The sequence below is a fragment of the Vipera ursinii genome (genome assembly GCF_947247035.1).
Source record: "Vipera ursinii genome assembly, chromosome: Z".
NCBI classification, from domain to species: Eukaryota; Metazoa; Chordata; class Lepidosauria; order Squamata; family Viperidae; genus Vipera; species Vipera ursinii.
This window is the reverse complement of record NC_139517.1, coordinates 41490546-41503991: the sequence shown is the minus strand read 5'-3', so window position 1 is coordinate 41503991 and position 13446 is coordinate 41490546. Positions and strand designations below refer to the sequence as shown.

The following is a 13446-nucleotide window of genomic DNA, read 5'->3' as shown; positions in this document are numbered from 1 at the left end:
TCATTTTTATCCACATTTTTATCCTATAGTGTCCCCAGGGACCTAGGATAGCTAGATCTTGTTGTTTGATTGTTTGATTGTTGTTAAATGTTGTTTGTTGTATTGTCTCAGGATGTAAACTGTTCCAAGCTACCTTTTGCACTCACAGTGATTTGGTCAATGTCAATGGTGTTCAAGTGGTGCTTCAAATGTTTTGGGATTGCACCCAAGGCATCTGTTATTGTTGGTACTATTCACTTTCTTTTACCAGTAGTCATTCTATTTCTATTTGCAGGTCTTTGTATTTTGTGATCTTCTCTAGTTCTTTTACTTCACTTCCTCAAAAATCTATTATCTAGATTTTTTTTGTTTTTCTATAAACAATTGATAGAATTGGGGTGTTACATGGCAGGTGTTTGTCTGCTTGAATTGTAAAGTCTCAGAGCAGTTTAGCTTCTTCATATTCTATTACATTGTCTGTTTTATTGACTAATCAGTTATTAGCATTAGCATTGTGAGTATTTAATTGTAACTGGAGGTGATGGTAAGAACATTTTATATTTTATATTCCTTCGAAGGCTGGATTCAAACCTAGGTTCCTGTACTGGATAGCCACTATTATTTTCTTCCAGAATCCTAGGCAAAAAAATATTTGTAACTGCTAGCAATGGCCAGCTTTCATAGACAATTCTCTTCTTAAATCTGACGCCAAAACTTATAGCAACCACACTTCACCTCATTTTTATATCGTTCTGTCTTTTTAACATTCTGGCTCCTGATGAACATTAAAATTTGTACAATATTTTTATCATTCTGATTAGGTAATAATAACTGTTTATTTCTGATTGTTCAGAGATAGGTAGGGTGCAATGGAAAGAAGAAAAGAGAGATAGAACAGCTCAGAATACATATTAATATTTTTATTAGGTCAATTGAAGCTTTACAAAATATTGTGAAACCCTCTGGTTTTCCAGAACTCTTACTCAGTAACAATAGTTTAAAAATGGGGTGGAGAGAAAAGGAAACAAAGCAGGCTTTTATAAAGTGTTTACATTATTTTCTTAAAATAATTTAAGAGGGCTCTTGCACAATAGATATTTCTCCTTGTTGAAAAACTCTATTTTTTAATATAAATCTTGTAATCAGCCATTTTAGCCTTTTTATAATTTATGCCATCACTCTTTAGCTTGAAAAACTTACAAAATAGCTTACAGAACAGTAACATACAGATGTTCCTGCCTTTGAGTTTACATTATTAAAAAACACTACAAAGAAGGCTCTAGGAGTCTTTCTGGACAACTACTTAAACATGATTCAGCAGTGTCCTGCAGCTGCCAAAAAAGCCAATGCAATCAGAGTCTGCATCAACAGAGGGATAGTATCAAGCTCATATAAAGTGTTAGTACTGTTTGGTAAGACCACTGTCCTGTCCCATGCAGAGGGGGTTGCTGGATTCCATGTGAAACAGGCAGAATAAACTCAATGGACGGATCATGCAAAATTACTTTTATTCACAGGCATCCTCAAGTCAATAATTGACGGTTACAGCAGAGGTTCTTTGGAATGGAGTTTGTAATCTGGACCCATTGCATAGGTAAAAAAAATAATGGATTTCCCCATTCTATGTAAATGTTACATGCTGCTATGGAGTTCCTAGCCTAGCCTAGCCTAGAATTCATGCAGAGAGATAATAGAACTCTGGCATATAGCCAGGATGTCCTGCAATAAACTTTGAAGCTCCTCCCACTGACTAGATAAGATATAGGACTGACTAACAACTATTCTACATTTCTCAGAAACCATCTCTTAAAAATACAGCATTAACCTTTAAATGCCAAATGCTCTAACACAGTTCTTAATTCCTAAGCTAACTATATAATGGACCAGATGGCTGTACACTGGTCCAGCATAACCACACTTGGAGTATTGCATCTAGTTTTGGTCACCATGATACAAAAAAGATGTTGAGACTCTAGAAAGGCATTATAAAGTGGCATTAAGATTTCACGTAATCTTGATTATATCTGTCAGGTCCCCAAATCCTTACTGTTCCATATACACACATGCGCGCACACACGTGAACACACCCCCCCCCACACACACACTTGTGCTTTCCTGCCATTTAGCTGGGGGGAGGAGGATACTGTATTTACTTTCACTTGGGATAACTTTCGCTTTCTGCTTTCCTTCTTCCACCTCTATCAACTTGAGAAAGGAATGTGTCTCCCTTATCAGGGAGACAGTTACAGAGAAACGAAAGTTGGAAAAGACCTTAACTGTACCAGTTACCCGGTCATTGTGCCACCTGTGGATTAGCTGGATTTCAAATGGACATTATGACTTTGGTGAGAGGAGGGATATTGGTGGTTTAATTATACCATTTAAGCAGGATCTTCCCCAGATCTCACCTTGACTTCCCTACTGTCATTAGCCCCTAATTAAAGTTCATTTTGAGACAATGCCTGTTTCAAGAGTTTTGCTTTCTTGGATGGTTAGATGAGGTGGATCCTTACATAAGGTGAGATCAGCACAGTACTCAACCCTGAGAAGCTGCTGCCCTACCAGGGGAGTCGCAACTGATTTCTACCTGGAGGAGTTCTAGGAAGAGAAATGGGACGATCTCCTCTGCCTAAAAGCCGATGGAAGCTGGACCTTCTGGTGAAGAAGATAGAGTCAGATGGTCACTCGGGATAGGTAAGAAAGAAAGATGGGAGTAGAAAGTCCCGAAAGTCACTCTTACCTGAGGCGGAGGGAAGAAAAAAGCAAAGAAGAAAAATCCAGAACCTGCCCCTCCTGATAAAGAAGGAGAAAAAGAGGAATCAAAGTTGGGGATGATGGAAACTGTGATGGAATATGTGAAAAAAGCCCTCAATGACTTTAAGGTGCAACTGAAAGAAATCCCCAAAATTGGGGGAAGAGTCAGGAGATGAATCAGAGGAAGAAGAATCCGAGGTCCAAGAGATGGCTGTAGCTGGAGCCTAGGAGGCAGTACTGCAGTGAGGCAGTCCATCTCAAGGAACCAGAGGCAGACCACCTCATCCAGCTGAGGTGAAACCATTTGCAATCAGAGTGAAGTTCAACAGAGACCCAAAGTGCCTGGAGTATTTCCTGGCTCAAGTGTTTACCTACATGCAAGTCTATGGGAGAACATTGCCTACTGATGTTGAGAAGGTATGAGTCATCACCCTAGCCCTGGAAGGTGGAGCAGCTGATTGGATGGTGACCCTGTATAATTGCAATGCACCTGAACTGAGAAATTTCAACCACTTTATGGCTGCTCTCCACAGGTGGTTTGAAGACCAGCTGGCAGACAAGAAAGCCCAGGAGTGCACAAAGACCATGAAGCAGGGAAGGAGACCAATTGCTGGATACACTGAAGTATTCAGAGAGCTGGCCAGTCACCTTCACTGGCCAAAAGACATCCTGGTGAGCTGTTTCCTGGATGGGCTCAGCGAAGAGCTGTACAATGCCTGCATGGCCCATGGAGCACTGGGGAGACTGTATGACTGGTGCCTGCTAGCTGAGGAAGTGGAAATGAACCAATGCAAACACCTATATCACCCAGTGAGACTGAGTTTCAAGCCACAGTGAGAGAAGCAAGGGGAGACTGCACGAAGTTCACCTGCTCCAGCTCATAGCACCATCTGCTTCAAATGTGGCAAAGAGGGGAATCAAGCCATGGATTGCTGCAGCAGGACACCAGCCAAGAGAGGGGATCATCTACCAGCTGGAGACTGCGACGAGTTCCAAGGAAGTCACAGAGCTTCCCTGGGATCGCAACTGAGAGGATCGAGCTCTGATTCCATGCCACAATGACCCAGGAGCAGCAGAAGATGACTACAACAACGACCCATTGGTGAGTGGGCCAATTTACACTAAAACCAAAAATGAACACATTAAACTGATCAGAGCAGTACTAAAAAAGTTGTGCTCTGCTGTGGTTCTGGATTTCAGTACAACCAGATGGGCGAGGGAATCGCTCCTCATGTCACCTGGATTTCTTTATTGGGAGGCCCCTGTAAAGGGGTAAAAAGTCACCCTGGAGGGGAAATGAGTGGGGAAGACGTCTCTCCAGTTGGTGGTAGAGGGGCGGTGGCCCTCCCGTCGGCTTGGAGCTACTCTCTGAACTGAAGAAGAAAGGATCGGCCACTCCCATGGCCCATTGTTTAGCCATTTCCTGCCAAAGTCAAAAGCATAATAAAGCACTTGAAAGCACTTGAAAACTGGGTGAGAATTGCCTTCTTCTTTTCCTAATCATCTACTTTCCCTGCCAAAAGCTTTCCGAATTTGCTTCCCCTTGCGAGGAGAGAGGGAAGGGATTTTTCCCCCACCTCCTTAATAGCGGCCTTTATCTACATTGGGAGAGAAAAGAAAAAGCCTTGTACTAAATTATACTGATTAATTGGACTTACTGCCTTTCTACTTTTGGCCCAAAGTTCCTATATTTACAGAAATGGACTATTCTAGCTATTAGTCTAAAAAGAGGGACAAAAAAAGGAAATAAATATAAAGACACCATCTGAAAAGGATTTGAAGTACTCTGGGGATATCTAGTGAATACTATTGGCAAACAAGCTTGTTTACATTTTGCACTGACCTTGGCATTAAGATAAAAACCTGAAACAGCTGGAGATGAATTTGGCTTAGACTTGTGGAGGTGGACACTTACTGATTTTTGTTCGAAAAATAGCGTCCACCAAGGACTTTTTATAATTATTAAAAAATGGAGAAGGATCAGCCACAAACCTTGCTTGACTATAACCTTATACTTGAAACAATCTACAGAGTCACTGAGATATCTATCTCCAGATTTAATAATTTACATGCCAATCTTAAGTCACAAATTGAAACCCAGACTGCAACTAAATAATTTACACTTCAGGATATAACAAAATTGGAAGATATTATTAGTAAGACAGAAATATAAGCAACAACAACAAAGTACTTAAAAAACTAATATCCAAAACCTGACTTTACTCAAAAACCTACAATTTTTAAAGTACCGTATTTTCCGGCGTATAAGACGACTGGGCGTATAAGACGACCCCCTACATTTCCTGTTAAATTATAGGGTTTGGGCTATACTCACCGTATAAGACTACCCCTCTTCCAACGCACACCAAATAAAAATTAAAAAACATCAGATTTGATTTTAATATGGTAATTTTAATTCAAATGCTTATGACGTGCAGGTGCTTAGTAGGAAAACTGTCACTTATAAACATAAGGCTGTTTGTCATCAAACATGTAAACATAAAACAGTGCAAGTGGATTAAACAACAACAACAACAACAACAACAACAACAACAACAATAATAATAATAATAATAATAATAATAATAATAATAATAATAATAATATTAAGTTGGAGGGGACCTTGGAGGTCATCTAGTCCAACCCCCTGCTAAGGCAGGAAACCCTATACCATTTCAGAAAAATGGCTGTCCAGTCTCTTCTTAAAAACTTCCAGTGTTGGAGCATTCACCACTTCTGGAGGCAGGTTGTTCCACTGGTTAATTGTTCTAACTGTCAGGAAGTTTCTCCTTAGTTCTAGGTTGCTTCTCTCCTTGTTAGTTTCCATCCATTACTCCTTGTCCTGCTTTCAGGTACTTTGGAGAATAGCTTGACTCCCTCTTCTTTGTGGCAGCCCCTGATTCCAGCAATCATTCCCTATTTTCCTAATTCACTTTTTCACTTTTCCTAATTCACTCTAAAGCTTTCCCTGCACAGAGCCTTAAGTAACACAAGCTGCCTGCAATTAGTGCAGGATCGCATCCCACCAGGCTCAAGGTTGACTCAGCTTTCCATCCTTCCAAGGTAGGTAAAATGAGGACCCAGATTGTTGGGGGCAATAAGCTGACTTTGTAATAATGCTGCTTGGGGGGGGGAGGAGACACACTGCTTGGGGGGAGAGGAGACACACACTCCTTAGTGGAGGATTCACATCAATTTCACTGGGCCCTTTCAGGGACAGCTATTTTTGATAGTGGTCGACAGCCACTCTAAATGGCTGGAAGTTATTCCAATCGCAAGTATGACTACTGCTAGGACCATCCAGGTGCTTAGAAACCTTTTTGCAACACACAGGCTGCTGGACGTTGTAGTATCCGACAATGGGGCCCAGTTCACAGCAGCAGAGATTCAAGCCTTCTTGAGGACTAACCTCATAAGGCATGCTACATCGGCTCCCTTTCACCCCTCGACTAACGGGCAGGCTGACCAGATGGTGCACACTACAAAGGAGTCACTCAAGTGCATAGTGACTGGGATTGGCACCACAGGCTGGCTGATTTTTTGCTTTACCAGCACATTACGCCTTGCACAGCAACAGGCAAGAGCCCAGCAGAACTTCGCTGGGGAAGAAGACTTATCACTAAACTGGACAGGTTACACCCAGACCGGGTGGCAGCAGATGCCTCTCGCCCAAAGCCTCCAAGGGGGTTGCAAATGGGTGATGGGGTGTGGGGCCAGAACTATGGGCATGGGAACTTGTGGGTGCCAGGTAAAATTGCTAAAGCCTCAGGCCCCCTCTCGTACAAGGTGGCTCTGGATGGGGGGCAAGTCGTTCACTGCCATATTGATCAGCTGGGGAAGCGGTTCCCAGAATGGCCACAAAGTGAGGACCTCACAACGGGTCCGTTCCTAGAGCCAGAAACTGGCAGCCAAGTGGGGCAATTCACATGCCCTGAGGACTCTAGCAGTCAGTACAATGGGGAGGTGGTCATAGATGGGCAAAGCCCTGGAGTGCAACATGGATACCCCAACCGGGGAAGTCAACCCAATCAAGACAGCCGCTGTGCTAACTCCAACGATGGACTTTGGTTTGGGCCGACCTGGAATGGCCCGCCAGAGGGACTTGAATCAGTCTGACTCGCACGGACTCATGAGTCCTGGTCTACCCAGCCCGGTGGGCAAGCTGGTAGACTGGGAGTTGCCTGGATTCCCCAGGTGATCTACAAGGTCACGAAAACCTCCAACTTATTTGCAGGATTTTATTCTTAAGTAATTGTACTATTGTAAGTGCTTGTATGACTACTGTTTTTTTATCTCCTGTTCAGGAGAGGTATATGTACTATTGCAAACAATTGTAACTGCTGCTAATTTCATGTCAATGTTAACAACATTTTTCAGTGTTTTCCAGCCACTCCTTTTCCTCCTGATCCTTGGTTCTTATTTTATTATCTTTAACCTTTGTCTTTTTCCAGATCACCAGGACCTTATTTATCATCTTATTCTGTGACTCCACTACTTCCTGATTTCACCCCTCTTCCTCCTGATCATTTGTTCTTATTTTACTATCTTTGCCCTTTGTCTGTTCCCAGGTCATCAGGACCTTATTTATCATTTTATTCTATTCACTCCATTACTTCCTGATTTTACCCCTTTCTCTTTTGTTATTAACTCTAACTTTATCTTTTCCTATTTTATGTAATATTTCATCGGTTGTCCTTTAACACTTGGCAATTGTTCAGGAATATTTACATTATTTATTTATTGCCTATATACCATTGCAATCCAATAGCTCTGGTTTATTTACTTTAATATAGAAAACATTCAAAACATTCATTGTATTATTTAAAAAATAGTAAAATAATTATAAAACCTCAGATTAAAATATCTCACAGATATTTTATATCTCACAGTTTCCAGCCAGAAACAGCACATCTTGTTTGTATTTTTTTCAATTTCAAATTGAACTTGACCATAAAAATAATCATTTCCCCTTTCTTCTGTAGCAATGTTTGGAACATAAATTTGGTTAACTGTCATATTAAAGAATTCTCACATCTAATTAACATTATTTGGTCAATGATCACATTGTAGTCACTCGCTGTTTAACTGCTGTATATATTCTTCCTGACTGTGAAAGCAATATTGCTGTTTCATTTTTTTGTGTCCTGTGTAATAAGCAGTATGATATTCTCATCAAGTATCAAATTCCAATCCATTTTAATCACTAAGATGTTAATAAGTAATCACTTCATTTAATCTTTTGCTGTGTTCAAGGTCCTAATTTTTCATGTTCCTGCTCTGCTATAATTATGTCTCTGCAGTTTTGGATTTTTTGTTTCCTTTGTAGGAAGACAGCACACACACACACACACACACACACACACACACACACACACACACACACACGGAAAGAAATGTTTTAGAGAATAATCAGCCAGAAACTCAGCAGGTCTGTAGAAATTTTTTTATTTTAATTTTTTTATTTTATTGCATTTATATACCGCCCTTTCCCTGAGGACTCAGGGCGGTTTACAGGGAGTTAAAAATCAAGCATACAAAAGTTAAAAACCAATTTAAAAAATATTAAATCAACCCTGTATTATTAAAAACCCCAATTAAAATAATTTACTCCTCAGCCTGGGCCTCAAAGAGCCAGGTCTTCAGAAATGCAGATTTGATAATCCCATTCAGAAAGACAGAGGCCCCATTCATGAGCAAATACTGCCTGCAGCAACCCATTCAAGTCAGGATCTTTCAAAATCCCTTGGAGCAAGATTTGATAGCTAACAACAACAAGAGTGATAGGATTAGAAACAGCAACCCTCACCCAAAAATCCAACACAGGATATAGCCTCGGTCACAGCCCCAGAGAAGCAGGACAAGACCTTTAGGACATAACAGGATTAACTCACTATCATCAGAATATCAAAAGAACATGCTCAAAAGCTCAGGTCAAAGTTCATGTCACAGGAACAGGAACAACTCCAAACACAAAAGCCCAAGAAGATATAAAAACCCACCACTCCCAGCTCTATATGGTCAGCTGCCCCAGAGCCATATTTCTGTCTGGTTCTGCAACTCAATAAACAAGAACCTTTTTTCCCAAAGCACTCTCCATTTTGTCTATTCCCAGCTTGAACTGGACCCTGATGAAGATTTTTCTTTCAACAATTTGGCAATCCAGATGGGACTTCAAGCTAACCCCATCAATGCACTGGGCCTGGGTAAGCCACCATTTTGCTGGCAGCAGACCCCCTATGTCTGTGGGTGGGTTTCCCAGACCCTGCCCATTTGGAGCAAGTGTAGTAAAGGAAGTTTTGAGTTTGAATTCAAACGCTGCTTGGAAAGGTGAGTACCTCTAAATTTTAACTTTAGAAGCCCAAGAAGCAAAAGTGTGTGTGTGTGTGTGTGTGTGTGTGTGTAGGTGGAATCTCTCTCTGCCACAGCTGGATCCTGCTACTCTCTCCTTTCCTAGCTGCAAAAAGGATCTGTTCAACCAAGAGACTGTGGAAAGCAAGGGGATTTGGCCACAGTGCAGGACCTTTTGAGAAAGAGAAGAGAAAGTGCATCAGAAGTGAGTGCAAAGGAAAGAAAGGGTTTTAATGCTGGGCAACTACCTAAGAACAGAGCCCTATTCTGGAAAAGAAGTGACCATACTCTGAAACCATGGTGGAAAGAGTCCTCCAGGCCATTTGCCTGAAAAATTGAGGGGTTACCACAGGTTGAAAGATACCTCCACCTGTTGGGGGGTGGTGTATTCTGCTGGCAGTGTATTCCACAGGTTGTAAGGGGCCAAGGAGAAAGCCTTGGAGTCTCATTGTGGATGGTGGGAAAGAGCATGGGAAGCTCAGGATCAAGGATCCCACTGTAGGGAGATGGATGGATGCCTGGGGCAGGGACAAATTGCCCACCCAGGCAGAAATGCATAAGAAGCGCGGATGCAGATTATCCAGGAGTAGACTCTGCTCATGGATGAAGCAGAAAAAAACCCCAATTTGGCTAAATAAAGGTACTTAGAAGAAAAGGTAAATATATAGAAACAATGATTTTCTGTTTCTCTTTCTATTTAACCACATGATGTTTCAGATTTGTGCCTTCCTTAATTTGATTTAACTGAGATTTATAGCGGGAATAACTAGGATGTGAAAACTGAGTATTCTGTTTTCCTCTCCTTTTCTCTTTGTCTTTGTATTTGTGTGTGTCAAGGTCTTTGTGTACCCTCGAGGTTAATCCCTAGAGACAAGAATTTTTAACTTCTCACTTTCACCAAGTTCTCAAGAAGTGTTCAACAAAGAACAGTAAGTGAATTCTAAACATCGGAGGAGAGTCAGAGAGCTAGTTAGATACCCAGGTAAAAATGAAAGGGACTAGATAATATAGTCAAGTCAACCATCTGAAGGGCTGCCAGTTCCTCATTTCTATGCTGCAGGATAGAGAACAGAGCATTAGAAACTCTATGCTTTATTCCATTTGCAAATTTCAAATATCTTTGGCTAAGATTCAGGCAAGGATCCAGACATTTAACCATGCATTTAACCATGGCACAAACATGCCCTGGCAATATATTTTTTTTCCTGATGTTTCCCTATGATGCTACCTTTATCACAAATCATGTCTTTTATCTAGGTATACTTCCCAGGCTGCACAAGTCAGTTCTCTGTTTCTCTCTGAGATAGAGATTCTGTACAGAAATACAGAAAATCTTTTGTCATCATTTAATTTGGTTTGCACTCCAGAATACAGTATGTCTGCTCTTAGCAATTTTGGCATTTGTGTTTCCTCTTTAACCCAAAAGAATCCAATAGCCATAAAATGTGTAAAATCTGTTATGCTCCATTATCCATTCATCAGAGGACCAACAGTGGGTGGGATTAGGAAGATGCTTAGGGACTGGTCCAGGATGATGCAGGCATGCCTCTCTCTTTAGTCCACTCCAACTCCTCTGCTGATATTCTGCTTATGTCCCCGCTTAAAGAATTTGATTCAGCAGCACTTGGTAATGGTCTATCACAATTGCACAATGATGCCAAACTGCTTACCCAGCTGTTATATACTGACAGTTACAAGGGTTAACACGGCTCGAGGAAGCCTCCAGACCTGAGGCTTTACCAGGGGAATCCCCAATGCGGCAGCCGTTGACAGTGACAGCTGTCAAAAGGCTGCCGGAAGAAATCGCGCATGTGCACAAGCTGGCGGCAGCCGTTGACAGTTGACAGCTGTTAAAAGGCTGCCTAACGCAATAGCGCGTGCGCCAGAGCCGACCCAGCTGACAGCCGCAAGCTGTCAAAATGCCGATTCCCGAACACACTTTCCCTCAGCCGGCGGGCCAGCCAGCTGGTGGATTCCCCGACCTAGCCGCGCAAGCGCAGTCAGCCAGGAGCTGTCAAAGCTGCCGGCAGGCCATTGGTCTCCGCCTCGAGGCGGGAGAATACAGTTCCCTGATTGGTTGTAACAGTTGACAGTTCACTATAAAAGCAAGGGTTTCTCTGCTTGTCAGCTGTCCGGAGCTGAAGCAAAATAAAAGTTTGGAACCCAGCTTGCCATCTCCCTCTCGTCATTCTCCAAACACTTTACCTGGCGACGAAGGTGGGATCCCGGTACAACAGAGCTAGTCACTGAGCTAAGTCATGGCAAGAAGGAGTTTCAATCCCTCCAGCTGCTCAAATCACTGCTGAAGTCACTGGCTGAGGGCAAAGGAACCCTTCTAATCGCTTGCACAGTACCGCAGACCCAGAGAATGGCCAACCTCGGACACATCAGGGAGTTTGACGTCTGACACCCCGAAGGATGGGAGTCGCACTGGGGGCAGGTCGAGGGGTACCTCGTCGTGAACAAGATCACGGAAGACCGCCACAAAGCCGCGGCACTACTCTGCCTCAGTGGACCGGCCGTCTACATCGCCGTGGGACTCTGCAGCCCGGACCCGGTCGCCACAATACCATATGCCAAGCTGACCGAACGCCTCAGCAAACATTTTATGCCCAGGCAGTCGGAATTGTACTGGCGGCTCCATTTCGCTTGCCACCGTCAGCAACCAGGCGAGGCACCCACCGCATTCATCGCGGGGGTCCATCATGCCGCCTGCAGATGCCAATTCTCAGACCTGGAGGATTGCATCAGAGACCAAATCATCGCTGGACTCCAAAATGAGCGGCTTCAGCAGAAGCTGGTGGCGAAGCCCACGATGGATCTCGCGGAGCTCACTCTGGAGATCATGGCGTATGAAGATAGCCACCGTGAAGACTCCTCCGCAATTGGGGGCAGCCCTAGCGGCTCAGGCCATCAGGCCAGGGAGCCTGATATCGAGACTCCTGAGGGCGATCACGGTGTGGACGCGATCATTCCCAGATTCAACAGAATGGCCATCGGCTGTGAGGGGAACCGCAGACCGACCAAGCCAGGGGGCGCCAGCCAAAAAAACATCCCTTCAAGCTCAAGGGCCAGGTGTGCCAGCTGCAGTGGGGCCCATGCCAGAGCCACGTGCCAGTTCAGGAACGCCAAGTGCCATGGATGCGGAAAGACCAGGCATATCCGCTCCATGTGTCGCAGCCAAAACCGGGAGACCCTCCACGAACTTGAGGAAATTCTGTCAGGTAGGACTAAGTTTTCCCGCTCTCCCCAAAAAACCTCGCAGCCCTCTGTACTATCCATTCTCTCCAGCCAGAAGCCCCTTGCCATCCATCACCTACAACCCAAAGTTAAGATTTGGTTTAAGATCCAGGGCGTCCCATGTGAGATGGAAGTGGACTCAGGGTCCTTCGTCTCTATCATTTCCTGGGACATTCTCCAGAAAATCAGCGTTAAGTGCGTCCCAAATCTTACTTGCTGATTTTCAGGGCGCTCCCATAAGCTTAAAGGGGCAGGCCAAGCTGACAGTAGAATTTAAAAAGTTTCAAGGGCACCTTTTAGCTCAGATCACCAAAGGACACAGGGCCAGCCTCATCAGCCTGGACTGGTTCGAGGCTCTGGGCATCCGCCTAGAGGGTACTAACCGCATCCATTCGCAAACCCTGGAAAACGTCTGCAAAACATTCGCTGATGTTTTTGATGGGACGTTAGGCAAATACACTGGGCCCCCTATCGACCTCAAACTCAAGAAGGAGGTCGGTCCGATAAGAATCAAAGCCAGAAGGGTCCCCTTTGCCCTAAAACAAAAGATTGAGAGTGAACTGGACTGCCTAGTCGCCCTAGGGGTCCTAGAGCCCACTGACAGGGGAACTTGGGAAACCCCAATAGTAACACCTGTCAAACCTAACGGGGACATGAGGATCTGCGCTGATTACAAGGCGACCCTCAACCACGCATTGAACCCCCACACTTATCCGGTTCCAGCAGTTAAGGATGTCCTGTCAGAAATCAGCTCTGGTGCTATTTTTGCAAAACTTGATCTGGCACATGCATTCCTCCAGCTCCCTGTCACTAGGGAAACAGCTGATGCCCAAACCATTGTCACACACCGAGGAGCGTTCAGGGTGACCCGCCTCCAATTTGGAATCTCAGTGGCTCCTGGCATTTTCCAGGAAGTCATGGAAAGAACCCTGAAAGGAATCCTTGGGGTTTGCCCCTACTTCGATGACGTCCTCATCACAGGGGAATCTGAGAGCATTTTAGCAGCCAGACTGCACGAAGTACTAACCAGATTCCGTAGAGCAGGACTTAAGCTCAAATGCGAAAAATGCTCCATAGGAGTTCCATCCACAGAATTCCTTGGATACAGAATAGATTCTCAGGGAA

The 13446-nt window shown here is 43.8% G+C and overlaps 1 protein-coding gene across 4 annotated transcripts in view; it reads left to right on the top strand.

Annotated features, from left to right (window-relative positions):
• LOC310649764 (B-cell antigen receptor complex-associated protein beta chain-like) overlaps nt 1-13446 on the top strand; it is a 433035-nt gene that overhangs the window by 203741 nt on the left and 215848 nt on the right. The gene's annotated exons all lie outside the window — the stretch shown is intronic.